The following is a 13443-nucleotide window of genomic DNA, read 5'->3' on the forward strand; positions in this document are numbered from 1 at the left end:
AACCATTCCCTCATGTCCTGTCCCTGGATAGCAGGGAGGAGAGCTCAGCAGCTCCCAGTGCCCTTCCCCTGCTCAGGAAGCTGCAGAGAGCAGTGGGGTCACCCCTTAGCCTCCCTTTCTCCAAACCAGCCCAGCCCAAAGTCCTCAGCTGCTCCTCACAGGAAGTTCCTTCCAGCCTTCCCACCAGCTTCGTTTCTTCCTCGGGGCACATTCAAAGACCTTGCCATCCTTCTCCACCTGCAGGGCCCAGCAGAGCCCACGTTGAGGCCACCCCAAGGCTGAGCCCAGAGGGACCATCCCCTCTCTGTGCCGGCTGTGCTGTTCTTGGTGCTCCGGGATGGGGTTTGCCCTTGGGGCTGCCCAGGCACTGCTGACCCACACTGAGTCCAGCACCAGTCAGCTCCACATCTCCCTCTGTAGCTGTCCAGCCATTCCTCTCTCACTTCATACGTGTGCCTGGCATTACCCCATTCCAGGTGCAGAATCCAGCATTTGAACTTGTTAAATTTCACTGCATTAATGACTGTCCAGTGCTCCAGTCTATCTAGATCCCTCTCCAAGGCATCTTGCCTCTCAAGAAGATCCACAGCACCTCTCAGTTTGAATCATCAGCCAAGTTGCTAATGATGCACTCAAGCTCTTTGTTGCCAGACAGATGTAGCACCGTTGAGTACAGCCCATTGAGTGCTGCCATCGAGCAGGTTCTTCACCCAGAGCACTGTGAACCTGCTTGTCCCACAGCTGGACAACTTGTCAGAAAGATGCTGCGAGGGACAGTGTTAGCAGCTTTAGTCAAACCAGACCTGCATCCACTGCCTTCCTTTCATCCAGGAGGCAAGTGACCTTATGATAGAAGGATATGTTGGTTAATCAAGATTTTCCCTTTGTGAATTCGTGTTGACCGTGACAGATGATTGCATTGTTTTTTAAGAATTCTTTCGCCTTCCAGTAGGGCTTAGTATCTCCATAATTTTTCCAGGAGCTGAGGTTACACTACTAAGTCTCTAGTTCCCTCTTTCTTCCCTCATGCCTTTGTGAATGGGAATAACACTGGCAAGCTTCCAGTTAGCAGTGACCTGCCCAGACTCCCAAGGCCTTTGGTAGATGTTTGAGAGGTACTGCTGTAATAGCTGCTGGCCCATTCAGTACTCTGGGGTGAATCCCATCAGGGCTCATGAAGATGTGGGAGCATTCTGTTTATAAGCTGGTCCCTTAGAATTTCGGTGTCCGCAGTTGTGGAGCTCCCACTCAGAAGACTCAAAGGAGAAAATCTGCTGTACTAAGTAATAGCTGAAAGGCACTCTTAAGGAAAGTTTCTGTATTTAATTCTAAACTTGTTGTAGACGGGTGTAAACCCTTCCGGAATTGCAAAAATGACAGTATTCTAATTTGCATTATTAGTAGTGAATCATAGGATCACAGAATATCCTGAATTAGAAAGGACCCACAGGGAAACATCAAAGTCCGGCTCCTGGCCCTGCACCCAACATCCCCAAGAATCTCATGATGTGCCTGAGAACATTTTCTAAACACTTCTGGAACTCTGTCAGGCTTGGTGCTGTGGTCACTTCCCTGGAGAACCTCTTCTAGTACCTGACCACCCTCTGGGTGAAAAACCTTTTGCTGATACCTAACCTAAACCTTCCCTGACACAACTTCAGGCCGTTCCCTTGGGTCCTGTCACTGTCACCACAGAGAAGAGATCAATGCCTGTGCCTTTGCTTCCCCTTGTGGGAGTGTTAAAGGCCACAATGAGGTCTCCCTCAGCCTCCCCCAGTCTGAACAGACCAAGTGACCTCAGCCACTCCTCACACAGCTTCCCCTTCTGACCCTTCACCATCTTTGTGGCCCTTCTTTGGACACTCTCTAACAAGTTAATGTCTTCCTTATACTGTGGCACCCAAAACTGCTGCCAGCACTCGAGGAGAGGCTGCCCCAGTGCAGAGTAGAGCTGGACAGTCACCTCCCTTGCCCAGCTGGCAATGCTGTCCTTAATGCTCCCCAGGACAGGGTTGGCTCCCCTGGCTGCCAGGGCACTGCTGACTCAATGTTCAACTTCTTATCATCTAGGGCTCCCAGGTCCCTTTCTGTGGCACAGCTTTCCAGCCTCCTGTTCCCCAGTCTGTCCACACTTCCAGGGCTGCCCTGTCCCAGGTGCAGAACTTAAATCAAAAACTGGAAGGATAGTGGAGCTATTATTGGCATAGAAGTCACTATGCCTTCCTGGAGTTACAGTTTATCTGTGGCCATGGTGGATCATTTAAATACTTTCTCATCCTTCATGTGAAGAAGAAATTAAAATTTGCCCAAGTCTTAACATTAAATACGGATATTTGAGGCAGTTATAAAGGCCAGATTGATAGATGCTCAGGTGGTAGACCTTGGATTTGGAAAATTCAGGAGTATGGTGTTGTTGCTATATAACCCCAGCCAGCAACTAAGTACTACACAGCCTCTTGCTTACCTCCCAGCCACCCTGATGGGGAGGAGAATCGAAAAAGTAAAACTCCTGGATTGAGATAGAACAGTTCATAGTTAAAAGAAAATAAATATAATAATATGAATTATAGCAGTAATACTAATAAAAGTAATAGTAGTAATGAAGGGAATAGGGGGAATAAAACCCAAGAGAAGAAAGCAATGCACAACACAACTGCTGATCCCCTGCTGACTTAATGTCCAGTGTGTTCTCCAGAAACAGTCAGTAGCTCCTCGCCAACTACCCCTAGTTTATACACTGGGCATATTTTATGGCATGGAATATCCCTTTGGCCAGTTTGGTCAGCTCTCCTGACCATGCTCCCACCCAGCTTCTTGTGCACCTGCTCACTGGCAGAACACAAGAAACTGAAAAGTTCTTGACTTGAAAGTGAGCCCTACTGAGGAGCAGCTAAACCGTCTGTGTGTTACCAGCATAATTCCCATACTAAATCCAAAACACAGCACTGAACCAGCTACTAAGGAGAAAATTAACTCTACCCCGGCCAAAACCAGGACAGGCACATAGAACTTGATAATATTTACTGTTGTAACAGTGTAATCAGTAAAGTTCCTTCAATTGACTAGATAAGGAGTAGGTTACAGTCTTTATTAGTTCATAAATACTAATTTTTATAAAACATACTTGAAATCTTGTTTTGTATTTAATCAAAGACAGCAAAAGAGCTAAGTGCCCCTTAAGCCTGTAAATAATGTATTAGAAACATTCTCGTTCCTTTCAGTGTTGTTGCTGCATAAAATTTCCTGCTATCCTACTCATTTAAAATTCTTCGTGTGCACTACCCAGTAATAATATCGTGATTTACTGAGAGAAGCATTAGATTATGCAAATACTGATGCAGGAAATTTCTCTGGATATTACAGGACCTTTACAATTTGTGCTTTCTGCTCGTGGTGGTTTTAGAGCCTAAGGTTATAAACCTGCATGCAATGCAAACCTCATTTGTTACTTATTTAAGTGATTGTACTAATCTGTCTGTTTAGGAGCCTGAAATAAATGTGGAATGTGGTGATACTAGTCGTCTTTTTGTGTGTGTGTGCATACTCTGTACCTCACCTGAGCCACTGTGTGTCTATTCAGTTTGAAATTAACACCCTAATATTGGCTTGTCTTTCACGTGTAAGGTAATGTTAGCATTCTTGGTTCAATGCTGGAGAGAGGCATAGTTAAGTTTTTAATCTCAAATTGGCTGATTAAAATGCTGATGGAGAGATAGGGGCACTGAGTAATGTTTGGACAGAGAAGCGTGCAAATGTGATAGTTTTGTTCAATTAACCTTGTATTATGGTTTTGGTTTCTGTTAAAAAGGTGGAGAATCTTTTAAGTATTGTGAGTTTTGTCTTGGTGATATTCATACTGTGTCTTGCTCTAATGAGACAGGACACGGATCAGAGATGCTTGGGTAGTTAGGAATGATTTGTTAACTTTAAATTGCCTTCAAGCAGCATGACTGAGTGTGGTGAGCTGTCACAGATAAAGGCAATTTTAGCAGTTCATGTTCAGAGCAGACCATAGTGCCTGTGAGTTCAGGTTAAGATGCAATCTTCTAGACAGCCATCTGGATGAACTCTTTCAGTTACAGCTGGTTTGGAATTCGAATGTAGTGCACCATGTTAGAGCATATTCAGGTGGTGTAGAACAGCAAAAGAAAGTGAGTTGCTGTGCATGGATGAGTTGGCTGTTGAGGATTGATTGGGGATGGAGTGTTCTTTTCATATTTGCTGGTATTTCTAATTACTTTTGTCTTCAATATCTGCCCCAGTTAACTGTTCTTCATCTAGATACTGGTTTGAAAAGTACTGAGTCTTTCAGAGATGTTTGGGCTGTAATTCACACAGGCGTAGCAGACTAAGTTTAAGGTATCACTAAACATAGTTCAGTCTTGTGTTGGTGAAAACAGGATGGTAAGGACAACGGTGGGTAGGACTTTCTTCTGAAGACGCTATGCACTACTAAACTTAAACTGATGTTAAGGATAACATTTATTCACCTAACAGTACATGCACCTTATCCTAAAATGCTTGGGCAGTGAAAGTAATCATAGTTTTACCACAGGATGAAGCTAAAAACTCAGAATGCTTGCTCTGAGTACTTCAGGCCCATGCTCTGTTGAGTTCCATCACAATCTTGATGCATACACATTCTCAGCAGAAGAGACTTCACTGAATATGACAGCTGTGGGAAGCTGATGGGCTACAATGGGGAGACAGAGAAGGTGATAATTGAGGAGGAAAGGTGCCTCGAGTCAGAGAAGTCTTTGTCATTTTAAGGAGGGAAGCCTGCCAACTAGTTGAAATTTGCAGCAGGTGCTTGTCTTTAGGAACTGAGCATTTGGAGAAGATCTTCTGTTAATGGTATAATTATGTCCTTTGTAGTTGTATCCTCAGAATGGATTGATGGTTACAGGCTTAAATCTAGGGTGTTAAATTATGTGTAAAATTTTGTCTGCTGCTAAAATACAACAATGATAGCTTAAAGTATAGTTACATTATTGGTACTAGAAAAGCAAAGTAGTAGCTTAAGGCAGGAAATACAGAATGTTTTAACAATTTAGTGCAGTTTTCCATACTAGCGAAGTTTCTTTCATTTTATGGAGAACTTGCCAATTTTAGCATTTTTTCTGTTTAGCATCTTCATTAATGGTCCAGATGTTAGGGCAGGGTGTACTCTCAGCAAGTTTGCTCATGATAGAAAATGATGAGAAGTGACTTATGTGCCAGAGGGTTACAGTGACATCCAGAGGGACTTCAAAGGTCTGGAGAAAAGGGCTGCCAAGAATCTCAGGAAGTTCAACAAGGGGGAGTGCAAAGTTCAGTATGAAAGAACAACCCCATGCACCAGTATATGCTGTGGGCCACCCAGCTGGAAAGCAAGAGGACCTGGGGGTCCTGGTGGACACCAGACTTGAACATGAGCCAGCAGTGGGTCCTTGCAGCCAAGAAGGGGAATGGCATCCTGGGATGCATTAGGCAAAGTATTACCAGGTGGATGAGGGAGGTGATCATTCCCCTCTTACACAGTGCCAGTGAGGCCACACCTGGAATCCTGTGTCTGTTTCTGGGCTTCAGTACAGGAGAGATATGGACATACTGGAGAGAGCCCAAGAAGAGGCCCACCAAAGCTGCTGAAGAGTCTGCAGCATTTCTCTAATGAGAAAAGGCTGGGAGAGCTGAGACTGTTCAGCCTGGAGGAGGGTGAGTGGGATCTTCTTAATGAGTATAAATACATGAAGGAAGGGTGCAGAGAGGACAGAGTCAGGGTTTTTTGCAGTGGTGCCCAGTGCCAGGACCAAAGGCAGTGGGCACAAACCGAAGCACAGGAGGTTCGCTCTGAAAGTGAAGAAGTGCTTTTTTCTTACGAGAATGACTGAGTCCTGGCACACGTGGCCTGGGTAAGTTGTGGAGTCTCCATCCTCAGAGATACTCAGAAGTTGTCTGGATATAGTCCTGGTTGTAGGTGACGCTGCCTAAGTGGGATTGAACCTCGGATGACCTCCAGAGGTCCCTTCCAATCTCAGCCATTCTTTGATTCTGTGATTTTGACAGGGATAATGTTAGTAGTTGCTCCTTTTTTAAGCAGATGTAACCTCTCAAGCTCAGTTCTTTTTGTTTTGCATGTTACCATTCAAGGCTGTTGAATAGACTTGAAAAAAATCAACTTTTTGAAGAAAGTAGTATAGGCAATGGGCTGTCTGTTGTGTGCAGCTGAGCAAAGAGAGGTCGATACAGAGCATATATTGCATCACTGATGCAGGCGCCTGCAGTATGTACAGTGAACAAAACATGGCAGAATTTGATTGGATTTAAATCGGGTTGTGTGACTAAATGTATAGATTATCAAAGAAGAAAGGGTGTTTTGAAAACATGAGGCTGCTCATCTTTGAGGTGATTTATTGGTAAGTGTATGGTTTAGCTATCTAGTGGCAATCACTGAATTGTAATGGCATGATGCAAAGAAATTTTTAGAACAAGGAAGAGGAAGGGAAAACTCTAAATGGCTACAAAACCCTGTCTTTTTAAGGCTTTATGTAGTTAAACCATAGAATGCATTACTGCTGAAATTTAGCAGAATTCAAGAGGGGATAACACATTTGCATGCCTTCAGGCCTCTCTGGATTCATAGTGAACTGCATTATGAGCAGTGTTTTGTTTTCAAAATTGTAAGAATAGGAAAAAATAATTTTCCTTAAAGTTCTAAGAAGATACATTCAAATACTGAAAATTTTATGCCTGTAGTGAGTGACAGGCTCTAGAAATACAGAGGCAAAGTCACTCCTAAAGTACAATGTATTGTAGACGGGTATTTCATTTCAGCATTTTATGCTGTTTATTGTCAAGTGTGTTTAGGAGAATAAAACTCACCTATTTTTTTTTTTTTCTGTTAATTCTAATTTTGTTTTTGCTTTTCTCTGTCCATGTTTCATTAGCACATCTGAAAGTTCATCTGACCAGTTATTCAAGAGTGCCTCTTCCTAGGTTAGGATCTGAAGCAGTAGCAGATTGCACTGCTGCCAACAGTTTTTATAGAATTAAATCACACTTGTTTCAATCATCATGTTCCTGAAATACAAAACTGTATTTTTTCCTATTCTGCTATTAATAGAATAATCTGTGAAACTTCGAGAAACCTGGCAGTTAGATGTCACCAAATATGGTTTCCTTAATGCTAAAATGTTCCAGTGTTCTTAAAAGGTACAAATCAAAAAATAGATCCTAATTAGTGGAATGTTTCATTTAAGATACCCGTATTTTAAGAACTATTTTAAGACTTGCTTAAATGTTGTGCTAAGATAGCATGGAAATCACTTCTTTAAATGAAAAAAAAACCCTGCAAGAAATATGTTTAAGAAGTTGTAATTTCTGAGGAATATTGTCTTTTGGGTAGAGACATGTTTGGTTTTAAGCCAGATCCTAACTCTCTATCAAAACAGCACTGTTCAGAAAACTGAAGCTGAAAAAGTGAAGGTGCTCTTTGCCTCTTGAAGGAAAATTTTCAGTGTTCACCAGCCTAAACAGAGCTGGAATAGTAGCAGCATTTTGTGTGCATGTGTTGAGTTGTTAGTACCGTAGTATGCTGAAGATGAGCAGGTTATATGCACATGAGTAACAGTTAATTTATTCTTTTTTTTTCAAATAAATGAATTAAGTGTGATGAAAGGCAAGGCTTATAGGGAACCTTTTATGTGCTTCCTGTGTACATACCTTTTATGTGCTATCTATCTTACTTGGAAGTAGACTGCCTTTTCCTGAAAATGTATTATTCCTCTGACAGTAACTGCTACAGATGGATTATCACGTTTCTTAATGCATGACTGACTCAGCAAATATCTTAATGTGGAAAATGAAGTATCTTAAAATCTTCAGTTACCTGCCAAAATAGATAGCATTACATCAAAATGTTGTGTTTTCTTTATATTGCTAACATAAAAAAATAAATAATGCTTTCTACTTCCCATTTAGTTTTTAACAAAAATGCCTCCACACTTTTTTCTAGAAAAGGGCAGTAGCTGGAAATGAAAAAAGATGTGACATAAGTGTATTGCAGAAGAGAATTCAATATTTGTTTCAGAATTGCTCTTAATACTGTGTCATTCTTTGGTAATCGAGATCTTCTTTCAGTATTGCTGTCTGGAAGTAACTAACAAGCGTTCTCCTGTATTCCATCTAACAAGTTCTTATCTAAGCTTTTTTTGTGGAATAATGTTGCTTGTTTGCAAATCTACCTTATATGGCTATTAAGTTAGACAAGCACTTGGTTTCGGAGCTGAAGAACAATGTTTTGCCAAGTGGACACCTGTATGTCATTAATTGCTGTTGAAATTGAATTAATTGCGATTTCTGCTCTCCACAACATCTGACTGTTTAAGTGCGCTGCCAGCTTTTTTTTTTTTTTTTTTTCCCCCCTGCTTTGAAAGTCTGTGTTTCTTTTCTTATGTCAGAAACACTGCTACAATTTCCTTGCTGAAGGTCTTTGGGCAGTTCAGAAAAAATTATTAATTGCTGCTTGAATGTTCTGCTTTTTGACAAGAGAGATAAAAGTTACCAAGAGAATTATGAAATTAATCTACTTATTTTAAAAAGAAATACAGAGTAGTGATTGCTAACACCTTCTCTTTTGAGAGTTTGTTCTCAGAGTGTGGACTTTTTGTTGCTGACATTTTAATACATCTTGGCCAAATGTTCAGGGTATAATTTTACTGGCTAAGTATCTACCTAGAATTACACTGGTTTTTGTACAGCTATGCTGTAGCTTATTTGATTTTGTAGTGTAGAATTGGGGAGGGAGATCTTTGTAACTATTTGGTGCCTCAGTGTTTGCAATGGAGATTTTGCAAACAAGAAAAATATTTTAACATACTACTCTGTTTCAGAATGGCAGTTCTGGGCCTACACAACAGGGTCCATTGTTGATACTATATAAACAGCTGCTGTATTACTCTTATATCCAACTTACAAAGTATCAGGGCAAAACATACACCTGCTTTGAGAAAAAAGGGACTTGCATTTGATGGAAGGAGTATCGTGCACATGACAGCAGTGTAGACAAGGCCAATTTTTGCTTTGGCCTTTGCTCTGGGATGAATTCTGCAAGATTGCAAGACAGGGTGGCTCCTCACCCCCACCCATAGAAAATCAGGTTATCGTGGAATTAGGGATTACTGTGGAGAGAGATACATGGTCACAGTTCACTGCAGTCAGTCTTACCTAGGAGGTTTAGTATCACAGTGGCATTTCACAGTATGTGGCACTTGTCTGATACTAATGCAACAGAAAGATTGGTATTTGCCATCTTTAGTGTCAGTAGAAATTATTGTAGATGTTATTCAAAGATTTGAGTTAAAGGTGTTTTACAAAAAATACTTATGCACAGTAATACAATATTGCTAATAAAGAGTTAACCTCTCATTTCCTTGAAGTTATTCGGTTAGAATGTGAAAGGTAAGGCAAGTTGAGTATACACTGGGGTGTAAAACTTCTGAATAGAGGGGACCTTGTTTGGGAAGAGGAAGTAAAGAGGATGAGGAAAATAGTATTATAGATGGGGAAGTTTAAAAACAGGTAAGGAGAGACAAAACACTCTGGGTAAGGTCCTGCAAATGACCTTCTATAGTTGTCTGAAATGTATACCTACAGAACCTGGAGTAGAACAATTGGCTGCAGTGTGTGCACTGTAAATGGCTCTGGATGGAATGCAGTGACAGAGACACCTGAACTGGAAGATGAGCGTGGAATAATGTGTTGTTCCTAGAAAATAGAAATTAAGTCAGCTTTATGGGGAAGCACTGTTACTATTATGTTCATCTAGAGAAATAGGTCTCGTATCAATAAAATAAATTCTTTTTGATTGAAAATTTCTGGTGGAAGATGTGGTATAACAGTAGTACAGCAGAGTACAATTTGAAGCTACCCATAACTTCCTAAATGAAAGAATGATTTATTCTGAAAGTGAATTTAAACACTGTAAGAATTGTTATATGGAGTTATGTTGAATTGAATGGTCAGAAACTGGGTCTGCCTTTGTAAGTGTTGGTCTAGAGCTCATTTGCTTTTGAAACTGGAGCTTTTATAAACTAAGGAAAAAATTCTTGACGTGGTACTCAAATGTCGTGTGCTAGTTTTGGCTGGGGTGGCGTTAATTTTCTTCATAGTAGCTGATATTAGGCTGTGTTTTGGATTTGTGCTGAAAACAGTGCTGATAATACAGAGATGTGTTCATTAGTGCTGAGCAGTGCTTCACACAGTCAAGGCCTTTTCTGCTCCTCAGCCCACCCACCAGTGAGGGGCCTGGTGTTGCACAAGAGGTTGGGAAGGGACACAGCCAGGACAGCTGACCCCAACTGACCAAAGGGACATTCCATACTGTATAGCATCATGCTCAGCAATAAAACTGGGGGGGAGAGAGAGGAAGGGGGTGGTGTTCAGAGTGATGGTGTCTGTCTTTCCAAGTAACTATTTTGTGTGATGAAACCTGGCTTTCCTGAGATGGCTGAACACCTTCTACTTTTCTGGACATACTGCTCCACCTCACTGTTTTGTGAGGGGCCCAGAACTGGACAAAGGATTCAAGGAATGGCCTCACCAGTGTCGAGTACAGGGGGGAAATCACTGTCCCAGTCCTGCTGGCCACACTATTGCTGATACAGGCCAGGATTCCATTTGCTTTCTTCACCACCTGGGCACACGCTGATTTATGTTCACCCGCTGTGGACCAGCACCCCCAGGTCCTTTTCCACGGGGCAGCTTTCCAGCCATTCTTCCCCAATTGTGCAGTGTAGCCTGGGGTTGTTGTGACCCAAGGACAGGACCGAGCACTTGGCCCTGTTGCACCTCATATGATTGGCTTTGGCCCATCAATCCATCCTGTCTGGATCCTTGCTTTGTTATGCTTGTGTGTGTGGCTTTTGCCTTGCATATTAAACTGTCTATGTCAACCCACAGGCTTTCTCACTTATACTCTTCCAAGTTCCCCCCCTGCTTCCAGTGTGGGGGAATGAGCAAGTGGCTGCATTGGGCTGAGTTGCCAGCTGGGGTTAAACCGTGACACGCTGGAACAGGTTGTGCAGAGCAGCCCTGTAGTCTCCATTCTTGCAGATGATCAGAACCTGACTGGACGAAGCCCTGAGAACCTAACTTTGAAATAAGCTGTGTTTTGAGGACTGGGTAAAAACAGATGGCCTCCAAGTCTTTGTTTAAACCTAAGTTATTCTGTGAGTTTTAAGGTCCTCCTAGTTAATAAAGCAAATTGAACCGAGTGTCTTTGGAAGAGAGCTTGGACTCAAAAATGCTAATAAGGGATATTGGAATTTATTTTGGAGAAGAGAAGAATTGATCTACAAAGAAAAATGGCTGCATCAATGAGTTAGCTTCTTTCTCTGCAGTCCTGCAGTACTCGTTGGTATATTATTAACTCACAGAACACACAGAGTAATTTGTGTAAAGTCACCTTTTCCCCACTGTGTTGAGGGATGTGGTGAAGAACATGCATGTGGTTTGTTACCATAGCTCAGCTGACATACTCTATTTCATTGGTGCTCTAATAATTTGATGATGTGCCTAGATCTTTTGGAGTCTTATTTATCTAGACAAAGATTAAATACTTGATGCAGTGCAGTATGAAAAATTACTGCTTAAGGTAGAGATTAGTAAAAGAATTGTAGAGAAGGAGCTGGTAGAGGTGATAGTAGAACTAGAAGAACTGCTATAAAGTAGGAGTAACTGCAGTGGAGTTCACGAGGGATTGGTTGTGATTTAGTATTTATATTAGTGTGGCATGTTGTGTGCTATTTGATGTGAGGAAAACAGTCAGTACACAGGTAACTTCACAAGAATCTGGTCTGAGGAAGCTAGACTGCTGGGAAGGAAAGCAGTTGTCTGGAGCAGAGTGGGTGGAACAGCTGAAACTTCGTATGAAATGATGCATGAGGTTCTTGCCATCTGTAGTTAACGAAAAACTGATAATACTAAGATAGGTGCACAGATGAAGGAAGAGTGGAATAGTGAGTTTGGCAAAATAGTCTGGGAGGAGCTAAGTTCATCTCAGGAAACGTGATGAAGCGCTAATCACCAAACACGGATAAGAGCTCTTATAAGTTAATTGAAGAAGTTGGCACAAGGATATTTTTATGTAAATTAATTACATGAAAATGTCTGCTCATCCTACTGTTAAAGGTTTTCAGTAAGACCATGGAGAGAAGAATGTCACAAATTTAGGGGAGATGTCACCATTAATTTCTGTTATATAATATAACACAACTTTTAGAAATGAAGAAGCAGTCAGTTCTTTTTTCAGACTTTACTTGCAGTCTTGCAAACTCGATCACTAGCTCTGCATGATGTTGCAGAAGCAAGGGGAACAGGTTTGCTAAAACAAACTTGGTCACAGAACTGTATTAGCCTTAGAAATCTTAATTATTTGGGCTGTTAATTCTATGCCATTATAAGGAATTTTGCTTCACAGTTGCACAAGAAATGCAATTGTCTGTACCATAATCTTGGTAATAGTTCTGCTAGTAATGTTCATGATCTCTTCACAATTTTAAATACTGAAAACTATCAAGTATCTTTATTCATACATATTCTGAGAACAAAAGCATTTTCTTTGATAAACTGACTGGTATTGTTACTTTGCAGTCGGTTGTGAGCCCTGTATCTGATTTTGTAACAGTAACAAATACAGTTTCATTAAATTGGAAAAGCCAAGCTAGTGCTTCTGCGCAAGTCTTCTGCTCCCTTTTCCCCCCCCATTTCCCTGTATATATGTAATTTGTATGGGTTCTGACACTCAGCAGACTTATTTTGTAAGCTGCCGTGTTTCTTAACATTTCTGCTATGCTATAGTATGACCCCAACAGAAAATCCTCACATTGTTTTCTGCTAGATTAATAAATTAAGTTAGTGCACTGAATGGCTTGACAAGTACCAGAATTAGCACCAAGGATGGAATAAGATGGCTTAGCCAGGATTGGTATAGGGGTGAAGGGAAGACTAAGAGTGGGAATAGTGTGAAACAAGGCTTACTTTGTAGGCAGTATTAGACTGTTGGTGTGTTCAGCTGCAGTCAGTTGTACAGTCTGCTGTCTGTTTACTCAGTTTGATGTCATTTTAGTAGGTATATATTACGATAGTTACCTCAGATTTTGTGAATGTTTTACACTTCTATGCTCTTAGTTATTTGCATAATGAGGCCTAATTTTATAGTCTGTCATTCACATTTACCATCATAAAACAGTCTTCCTGAATTTTGTGATAGAGTCCAATTTCTCCTGTTATGTAAACAGAGAATTTTCCTGTGAACAATAGGGAGGAGGAGTTGTTGCAAGCAGTGATGGGAGGTACATCAAAGTGGTTTAGGTCTTCACATTTTGCTCTTAGGCTAATAATTGAAAATAACATCAAACATTATTGTAAGTACAACTCAGAACTGAATTAAAATTGGATAGAATG

The 13443-nt window shown here is 41.1% G+C and overlaps 1 protein-coding gene and 1 non-coding gene across 4 annotated transcripts in view; both read left to right on the forward strand.

The window, feature by feature from the left end:
- Positions 1–13443, forward strand: part of ZFR (zinc finger RNA binding protein) — a 47746-nt gene that overhangs the window by 3112 nt on the left and 31191 nt on the right. The gene's annotated exons all lie outside the window — the stretch shown is intronic.
- On the forward strand, positions 12305–12442 carry LOC116438648. The gene has a single exon (XR_004237866.1). It is a non-coding gene; the product is annotated as a small nucleolar RNA SNORA66 (small nucleolar RNA).

The sequence above is a fragment of the Corvus moneduloides genome, chromosome Z (assembly GCF_009650955.1).
Source record: "Corvus moneduloides isolate bCorMon1 chromosome Z, bCorMon1.pri, whole genome shotgun sequence".
In the NCBI taxonomy this organism is placed as follows: Eukaryota; Metazoa; Chordata; class Aves; order Passeriformes; family Corvidae; genus Corvus; species Corvus moneduloides.